Source organism: Arachis stenosperma, chromosome 6 (assembly GCF_014773155.1).
Source record: "Arachis stenosperma cultivar V10309 chromosome 6, arast.V10309.gnm1.PFL2, whole genome shotgun sequence".
In the NCBI taxonomy this organism is placed as follows: Eukaryota; Viridiplantae; Streptophyta; class Magnoliopsida; order Fabales; family Fabaceae; genus Arachis; species Arachis stenosperma.
In genome coordinates, this window is record NC_080382.1 from 33,966,475 (window position 1) to 33,976,331 (window position 9,857).

The following is a 9,857-nucleotide window of genomic DNA, read 5'->3' on the forward strand; positions in this document are numbered from 1 at the left end:
ATTTGATGTTGCCTAGCTTGTATAAAAATGAGATGTCTAACATAATAGTTGAGTGTTAATAGTACTACTATGAATAAGGAAAAAGACTAGAGCTAGCTACTTGCCTAGCTTGTAAAATATAGTATGCATTTAATATCAGAAAAACTGGCCATGGCTGCCAACCTTAGCTTGGCACAATCCCATGCATGCTTACATTGCATTCATTATATCCCTGCTTTGTAGCCAACCTCCAAATAATTGAGTTCTGCACTTAGTCTTATAATTGAGTGTAGTAGACTACATCATCATTCTCTCTTCTTTTCTTTATAACACTGTTTGATTGATTTTGAAGGGAAGATTTGACATGGTTATTCTTTAAGCTATGTAACTATAGTTGTAATAATAACATTTGTTTGAGATGTGTTGAAATTCAGATGATCACGTTTTTTCATAGCTATGAGATTTAGGAAAGTTGGGTGTTAGGGAAAGTTAGCCAGGGAAGACATATGGCCCAACAGCCACAGTAGCTGGAAAGTATAGGTTTCATTTGGTTCCACTCATTAAAAATCCTCAGTTCTTAGTGAGTTTCTAGACATGTATACTACTTGTATAGTTGAAATTTTGAATATAAGATGTGATGTTTATATAAATTAAAATTAATCACTTTTCAACTCACATAGAAGAGTCATAGTACCATACACTTAATTGTGAATTTTGTCAAAGGAAAAGCTATTTATCAGAAAATTCTAACCTTTATTATTGGATTTCGATCAGGCTAAATTAAAATTAGTTGAATTTCTGTTTTCTGATAATAAGCCTTAGAATTTAGTAATTTAGTAATAGTAGTAATAATAATAATAATAATAATAATAATAATAATAATAATAATAATAATAATAATAATTACCATATAATAATTGCTAATATGGTAATACTACAGTTATATTAAATTGTTAGTATTGTTAAAGGGTAAATTCACAACCTTGCCTATTAATTAGTTGTATATATGTATGTAACTTGTATCCAAATAGAGCTATTAACTCCTGCTTATTAATTAGTTGTATATATGTATGTAACTTGTAACCCCAACTTTATTCAACTACAGTGAAGATCCTATGAAATCATTGTCATGGATCCTTCATCACATTCTATATAACTTTTATAAATAATAAAAAAAATTTCACTTATTATTATCTCATATAGATTTATCTAATATCTAACATTATTGTTATCTTTACCTTATCAAATAGAACACTTTTCACGTGGGTAAGTTATCAGAGAAGCATGTGACTAAAATTGTGATCATAGAACATGGTAGTTGAAATAAAATAGGTGCATTGAGTGAATTTTATCACTAGAAAAAGTACAAATTGAATAAAAAGAAAATTATAATGGATCATACTCAATTTTCTTTCTTTATGCTCCTAGATAATAAGTCATTTCATATTTATTTGAATCTGTTGTATTCGTGTTTTCAAAAGAAAGACCATAGAAAGATAATAAGTCAGAGATTTTTTTTCGTAACTCTTGGTTGTCATATAAATAACATTTTTATGCACTAATAGCTCTTAGGTTTCATAGAATTTGATTGACCAATAATTTTAATCATAAAAAAATGAGTTCATTTTGCCTATTCCATTCTCCCATCATTTATTTAGTACCTAACATGTTAAAATTTTAAGTTCAGTCATGGAGAATGATGGCAAAAAGTCGTATAAGGATGGTGATCAATCTGAGGATTTAAGTGTTGAGTATGAGTGCAGTTTTGATGAAAGTGATGATATGGTAGATGTAACTGTAGATTAAGCAGAGGCATATATAATTAATGTTGATGGTTTTGAAAAGTTGATAACTGATTTGACCATCGAAGACATATGGGGATTGGTGTTTGATACAGAATCTCAAGTTTGTGAATTTTATGCCAAATATGCAAAGTGCTATGGATTTGTGTCCCGAAAAGACTTGAAGATGGTGGATGCTAATGGCAACATTAATACAAGACAGTTGGTTTACAATAAAGCAGGAAAAAGACATTGGAAGCACCTTAAAAGGGACAATCAGCAAAGGGAGCATAGGGCAATTACTCGTGTCAACTGCAGGGCGAGGATTCAGTTCATTCATCACTATAGAACAGGTAAGTGGAAAGTCAGTGTCTTTGAGAATGAACACAATCATCCACTGTGTCCAGCTAAGTACAGACATCTTATTGCCGCGAATCGTGGGCTTAATGAAGCCGATAAAACACAAGCAGACAGCTTGCGAGCATGTGGTGTTAAAACTTGCCACATAATGGGTTACATGGTTTCCCAAAAAGGTGGATACGATAAAGTGGGTTTTACTAGCAAGTACTTACATAACCATATTAGTAAGACTAGGCGTGACAAAGTGAAAGAGGGTGATGCATTTGCTGCGTTGGCCTATCTGTTGTCCAAGGCAGACAGTGACCCGTTATTTCTAGGAAAGTTTACCTTAAAGGATGGTAGGTTGGATAATTTGGTGTGGGCTGATGGAGCAAGCGTTGTTGATTACGAATGTTTTGGCGATGTACTCGCTTTTGACACCACTTACAAGAAAAATGTCTACAACAAGCCCTTAGTCATATTTTCAGGGACAAACCACCATGTCCAAACAACTATCTTTGGATGCACCATGCTCTTAGATGAAAGGTCCGAAACTTTCAAGTGGGCATTGAAGGAATTTTTGGAAATCATGTTAGAAAAACTACCCGGAGGCGTTGTGACAGACGGAGACCGTGCTACGAGAGAGGCTATCTTAGAAGTATTTCCTGGTATACCACACCGCCTTTGTGCACGGCATCTCCATCGTAATGTGGTACAGAATATAAAAAATAAGCATTTTTGGGATGATTTTAATATATTATTGTATGGACAGTGTACCGTACAAATATTTGAAGAGAGATGGAGCGAGATCATATCCAAATACGGACTTGCCGAGAATGAATGGGTCCAGGGCATTTATAATGACAAAATGAAGTGGGCTACTGCATATTTGAGGGAGCACTTCTTTGGCCGCATAAGAACTACATCACAGTGTGAGGAAATTCATTCATTATTGAAGAACTATGTACAGTAAAACCAGTCTCCTTGAATTCATGCATAAATGTAGTGAATTACTAAGGCATTACCAAAACAACCATCTTACTGCTAACTTTGAAACCTTTTATAAGTTTTCTGTTTTGACTACGTGCTTTAAAAGTTTTGAAAAATAAGCTGCTGAACTTTATACTAGAAATATTTTCAAACTTGTGAAAGATGAGATAGAAACAGCAGGTGCCTTAAATGTGACTGAATGCCCAAACAGTGGAGACATTGTTGAGTACAACACGAGTGAGTATTTTAATCAGTAATGGCAATTTAAAGTAGCTTACAATAAAGACAAGGACCTGTTTGCGTGTGAGTGCAGTCTATTTGAGACTCGTGGATTACCGTGCTCCCACATCTTTGGGGTTTTGAAGCATCGCAATGCAAAATGCGTCCCTTCATCTCTTATCCTGAAAAGATGGACAAGAGATGCAAAGAGTGGTTTTATATGCTCAATTGGCGAGCAAGACTCCGCTGATGATATAGTGCCACACTTAGATGCGGTGCAATGGCATCAATTTGTTAGAAGCTTTGTGATATTTCTTCAAAAAATTCTGCCGACTATAGGAAAATCTTAGGTGAGTTACTTAAGCTAATTTCGAAGGTGCAAAATAAAAGTGATGCACAAGCGAGGGTTCCCCCACGTCAGCGCTAATAGGTGATCCAGCTGTTGTGAAGTTAAAAGGTGCTCCAAAAAATGTTCCAAAAGGCCAAAAGAGGCGAAGATGTTCACATTGTAAGTCAAGCATGCATTTCGTTAGGACATGTCCATTACTCGTCAAGGAGGACTCCCCCGCCGAATACTCAAATGCTGAAGATGAACCAATTGTATTAATATAATGCCTTTCTTAATTAGTTACTTTATGCTTACCTTTCACATTGAAGATCCTAATGATGTCAAACCAGAGGTACTTTTGTCCCCTTCTTTGCTGAAATCCTCATTTTTAATAATGTTTAGTTTAATTTAACTTTGGTTAAAGTTTTCAGCAAGATTGAAAATAATATACATGAATTTCCTTTTGTTAAAGTCTTCACTTGATAAACGAGAATGTATACTTCAACCTATACCAGAGCTAATTTAGCAAAATGTTATTGATTTCTGTATGACAAGTGCTTTTAATTAGTTATTTTTTTAACATTTGTCAAAGGTTATTATTGGTTTTCAAACCTTTTTCAGACACTTGTTATCTTGTCTAAGATATTTTATTTGTGGGGGAAAAAGATATTAGCTTGTAACAAGGATATAATGTCTTTTGACAATATATTATTGGTGAAAAGAAATCTAATGGAAGACCTTTTAACATGTTTTAGCCTTTTAGTTCCTGCAGACAGATTTTGATCAATCTTTTTATGTTTAGTTGCTATATTTTGAGCAATTTTTTAATTTTTTTAACAGGTTGAAGAATGTGATGCTAATAAATAGACTCCCTCTCAAAACACAAAATCAGTAGAAAATACACCCGTGCACAATAATAATAATTTTAAAGTAAGAACTTGTTTATGTTATACCATTTATCAAATTTACTGTCATTTCAATTCAAATATACAACATATTATTCTCGTAGTGCTTATATTATTTCTTATTATTCTGTTACAAAAAATTCAAGGGTGGTGGAAGTAAGAAGTCTGTATCTAAATTGACAGAGACACCAAAGATTAGAGCGAATGGCAAAAAAAGTCGACAGAAGGTAACATTTCGCATATCTAATAATTTATATTAGATAATTCAAGAAGGAAAATTAAAGTCTTAATTTGAATTTAAATTATTTTAATCCAATACCATAAGTGCAACTGAGAGATTAAGGGTGAGTGAGGTCAACACTTTGGGAAAAGTCTTACTCGCCTCTAGCTGACTAGTTTCTTTATTTATTTTTTTAAATTTTGTATCGTAATTATTTAAAAATTATGATTTATGCTTAGACCGAAGAAATCATTCTAACTCAAGAGATATTAAAAGATAAGACCAACACATTAGGAATAAAAGTGGTAGAAGTTCCAGATGCAGCCACAACCAATAAACCAGGATTGCCGCAATATCCTATGCATCATTATCCAGTGGTCCATCCTTATCAACGACATAGTGGAGTCCTCCCTATTCCTCTTCATCATGTTCCAAATGGCATGGCGTACTTCAACCAATATCCTTCTACTACCGGAATTACATCATATCCTCAGTTTTTCCATGTCTCGTCGTATTCTAGTGGACCCAGTGATAGCAATACATGGGCTGGACTTTTGAATGGTGTCATCAACAACAAAAAGCCAGAGTTATAATCTATATATTATATTTTTAATTTATGCATGTTAAAATTGCTGATTATATCTCCCTTTCAAGTGCTTGTGCTATCAATTTATAAACATTAGGGATGGTTCATAAGGCTGTATCATTACAAATGTTGACGACGTTATTTTTATTGTGTTATTGACGCTGATTTTGAATAAAATCTTGTTTTGTTAATGTATTTATTTCTTCATTTTACTACCTAGTCGGTCTCTTTTTTTTAATAGTATGTTGTGGCTGTTCTTGGATTGATCATGTCAATGAACAATGGGTGATCATTCTTTAATGAGTTTTTCAATACGGAGCACTTGGGAATGTTGTTTGGCAAGGACATCTGATTCACCGGAAAATAGTTTCTTAATTCAACTTCATAAGGCTGCTGTGGTGCTAAATTTGGAAGAGTATATTTGCAGGTTAATAAAAAAATCAGAAACATGGCTTATGATATACTTGTCCAAATTGGCCATGTACTTAGAGATGAGGAGAGAGGCGGGAACAGAGAAAAATTGCGTGTCTATACTTGTCAAAATTGGCCATGTACTAAAGATGGTCTAGCTTAAGTGTTAAGAGCACTTTTTAATACCTGGTATATATAATTGATGTCATTGTAGAATTAATAGTTTAAGTAAGTAAACTTCTCTGCTTCTCTTCCTGTGGCATTGTCTCACCGCACCATGCTTATTGGTGTTAAGTGTTCTTTATAAAATTTGAGAGCTTTGTGGAATTCCATTGTTTAAAAATGAGTTTGGTGGGATGCATTGGGTTCTTGTGCAATTCGGAGATATTGATTCATTAACTATGTTTCTTTCAGTACTTCTTTATTGAAACCACTAAGCTTAGATGCAACTTTATTGAAACTATTTTTAATCTCTCATTCTCAACTTTGAAATCATGCAGTCTTATAATGAGCTATCATGAAGGCAGGCATGCTCATATATAACATAATTTTCAAATTACAACTAATGAGTACGCAAATCTATACTAATACTTTTGACTAAAGATTTTACCATCCATAATGACTTGCAAATAATAAAGTTGTATTTTGAATTAAATTACTACAAATATGTTTATATTTATTAACAAAGCAAGCCTATTACTACTACTACTATACTACAGTACAATTCATGTAGGGATGATATACATAAGCATTTTTTTTTCTTTTCTTTTTTTCCCTACAGAAATTTATATTTAAATATAACACCATCTCAAATCCTAGGGATAGGAAACTGGAGATTTCAGCTCCAAAATACATTTTTCATTGATTGCACCATGCACTCTGAAACTGTTTAGTTAGATTAAGGAAGTTCTCATTGATTGCTTTGTAGAAAACTTCAGATGCTAATTAGCATGCCACCCCTAACCTCTGTGGCCCTGAAGGCGAGATATATCACACTTTGCTTCATCTGACACAAATATGTCATCATCTTCAATGCCAAGATCACGGTAAAATGTTTAATCAATTGCACTTCTTAATGGCTGCATAGATAAGAGATGGTTTGAATTCCCAAGAATCATAAATTTTCATGAGGAAAATAGTTAGCAACAAAGAAAAAATAAATTAGAATTAAAAAATGAAGGAAAAAACATAATAGATTTAAAAAATGAAGTAACTATATTTTTCAATTGTGAATTTATTCAGTTGAGAAATTTATTTTACACTAAAATTTCAGTTGAGAAAAGGCATATACTATGCAACAGACAAACATATGAGGATGTGGTTGGAGGCTCCTAAAGACAAAGATGTCAAAATATCTTTCCAGAAATTCTACAAGGATAAAAAAGGGCACCTCTTATTTTCCAGTTAGCATTGCAATGAATTATGTTTACAATTGAAACTAGGACAGAAGAGTAAAGTAGGTATGGAAGGATACAAGAATGAAAAATGGGCAAAGCAAAAAAAGCTCTAGAAGATGTCAATGCAACATACCTTTTCACCTTGTTCAGCTCCATAACCACTATATCCTTCTACGGTTGATAATGCATGTGATCTCTGATAAATGGAAAACAATATATGCTAATCAGTTTTCATGAGAGAGGGAGTAAAACATATATTAGTGCTCAAATTCTACACTTGAAAAATATAGAAGCTTCATTCACATTGAAGTTTTACCTTTGACATTGCAGAAGTTATGGCATCAGGAATGGGTTCAGTAGTATCACCAATTTCAAGGCTTATTACTTTGGCATTAGGGTACTTAAGCAAGTGTGCATTCCTTCTTCTAGCAATCCTTTTTTTTTTCAAAAAATAAAAAATAAAATAAAAAATATGCACAGCAAAGAAAACAGCCAAACAGGAGAAGTGAAAAGTGAGGGAAAAAGTAGTTGCATGTCATATGACAAAGCAACGTCAAAGGTTGAAAGAAAGAGAAGGATATTCACTTCCACATTTATTACATAATGTATATGAATAATGATTGAGTAAAATGATACAAATCCCGTAACTTATTCCTTTTTACCTCTCTAGTGATAGATAAACAATTCTTAGTAATGAAGTGCTTTGTTAAAAAGAAGACATAAGTTCACTCAGTCCTAAGAATACATAAGTCAAGCACTTTAATCAAACAAACAGGAAGACATAAGCATGCAAGAGAGTTAGAGCTCATTTGATTTCCATTTATAAGCTGTAACATATACTATGATAAAATCTTTGCAAAGAAATTCTTCAGGAAAATAAAATTTTCAACAAAAAAAAAACATAAACCAAATAAGCTCTTTTACAAAATTAGCATAAACTCCCAAGCTATACTTTAATAAGATGATCATCTTAGTCCAATTCACTGTAGACAACAAAAACAATAAAAAAGTGCATAAAAGATATCATCTTAGTCCAATTTGCTTCATACCAAAGAATAAAATGTAACAAGTATGACTTTGACATTAACTTGGAGACAGTCTCAAGAAACATGCCAGGACGTACTGGATGCGACTTCCTTCCTGTCACACTCACCTGATTATAATGAAAGTTATACATGTTATGTTGATATAATTTGCATTCATGCATAAAACTTGGGGTGAGTATGTTAACATAATCAAGATGGGGGAGAATGTTTCATAGATGAGATTTGTGTATAAAATTTTAAATAAGTTGTCACGCAGGAAAAGAGAGATGATTTATTTTCCTAAAGAATTTGCTAAAAATCCCCCTAACAACTAAACGACAGAAGAAAAGGAGCACATTGATATGATGCGTATAATATATTTATTGCCTAAAATTTGCATAACACAGTGTGTTCTCCTCATCCTAGGGCTTTTCTACCCCATTTTAAATTTTTATTTCTTACTACTCACACTTAACATACTCCACTTAAGTACCACATTTGCCGATTCAACTTACCCTTTCAGCATTTCCTTCATCATCAATACCAGCATTGTCAACACCTTCATCTTTTCCTTGCATTACATTTCTTATCATGCCAAGCACAGTATCTTCGGGTTTCAAAGCCACCAGTTTGGCTAAGAAGTTCACCTACACCGACAAAAGTTTTAAAAATCAAGGTTCTGAAAACTGAACCGGTCATCGAATCGTTCTAGTTACTGGTTTACTAGTTTACAGGTTCAACCGGTTCAACCGTGGTTAAACCGAAATAACGGTTTTATAATAAATAATAAATAAAATATAAATAAAAATAATAAAACATAATTATTATTTGAATACCAAAAAGAAGAATCGTTGATGCTAGCAAAAACCATCCAGCTTTATGATGTTTCGGTGCTGGAATTCTATCAATGCTTTAATCTCATTTTCAAATGCCTTCCAATTGAACTTATCATCCGCATCTGATTCCATGTGAAGTTTTTTTCACAGCAACAACCATACCCGAAGGCAACTCAGCCTTGTAAACAGATCATTGCCCTTCAATGCCAATGTGATATTTGTCACAAAAATTATTGGCAGCTTTAATGATGGTTTCAAATGCCATTTTTCCATCATGACTCCATATAAAAAATTGTTCTTCTGGTTGCATTTCTTTGAAGCACCAATCACACAAAGTGTTAGTGCTAATAATCCAAAGATAAGAAGCAGAACCAATAACATGACCAAAGTTAAGCTTGACCTACCATTAAAATTAGATGGAATTGTGCCAGAAAAATTATTGCGAGAGAGATTCAACCACTACATGTGCTTCAATTCTCCAAGCACTCTTGGTATTGTTCCATTCAACAAATTTCCACTAAAATCAAGAGAATAAAGAGCTCTGAATGACTTGAAGTCAGAGGGGATGCTTCCTTCTAGTTTATTGTTGCTCAAGTTCAATTCCAACAAATTAGGTAACAGAACAACTTTAGCAAGGTTCAAATCAAGAATTATCAGAACCAAATCAATCAATTCATAGAACTAGAGAATATCAGAATCAATATTCAAGATCATTAACAGTCCTAAATCACAGTAATGACTAATGATAACAACAATTGAAGAAGCAAGATGAAAATTTATAGATTAACTAACCAATTAAAAGTTTAAAACAACAATTATAGTTAAAAAAATAAACTTCTAA

At 33.0% G+C, this 9,857-nt stretch overlaps 1 long non-coding RNA gene across 1 annotated transcript; it reads right to left on the reverse strand.

The window, feature by feature from the left end:
- Positions 1 to 6,811: 6,811 nt before the first annotated feature.
- On the reverse strand, positions 6,812 to 7,525 carry LOC130933450 (uncharacterized). The gene is made up of 3 exons (XR_009067724.1): positions 7,472 to 7,525; positions 7,289 to 7,351; positions 6,812 to 6,837 (listed from the first exon to the last, which is right to left on the reverse strand). It is a non-coding gene; the product is annotated as an uncharacterized LOC130933450 (long non-coding RNA).
- Between the last annotated feature and the right edge of the window lie 2,332 nt (positions 7,526 to 9,857).